The sequence below is a fragment of the Arachis ipaensis genome, chromosome B01 (genome assembly GCF_000816755.2).
Source record: "Arachis ipaensis cultivar K30076 chromosome B01, Araip1.1, whole genome shotgun sequence".
Lineage (NCBI taxonomy): Eukaryota > Viridiplantae > Streptophyta > Magnoliopsida > Fabales > Fabaceae > Arachis > Arachis ipaensis.
Genome location: NC_029785.2, coordinates 136313347 through 136313743, shown reverse-complemented (window position 1 = coordinate 136313743; position 397 = coordinate 136313347).

The following is a 397-nucleotide window of genomic DNA, read 5'->3' as shown; positions in this document are numbered from 1 at the left end:
CCATATATATACTCCCTATCTATAAAGTTCTTACAGCTAATAACGATAACCTAGTATAGCAAAATCACCTTTAATTTGTCTCTCTCTTTTGGCAGAATCTTGAGCTTTTATTGTGTTTTTTTTTTTTATTAACTTTGAATGGATTTGCTTGTATCCTACGACGTTGGTGTATGGAGTAAGATGAGGCAAATAAAGAGTTAGCAATAAAACGAAAAGGGAGAGGTACCCTTTTTGTGTAAAAGCATGCACCTTACTCAAAACATATTAGCAAACATCAAAACAATGAAATAAGCCACGAGGCCAATATGGGGGATGGAACCAACTTACGATGTATAATATAATTTGACTTAACTTGGTTATAGTATATTATATATAATATATAATATAATATATATTT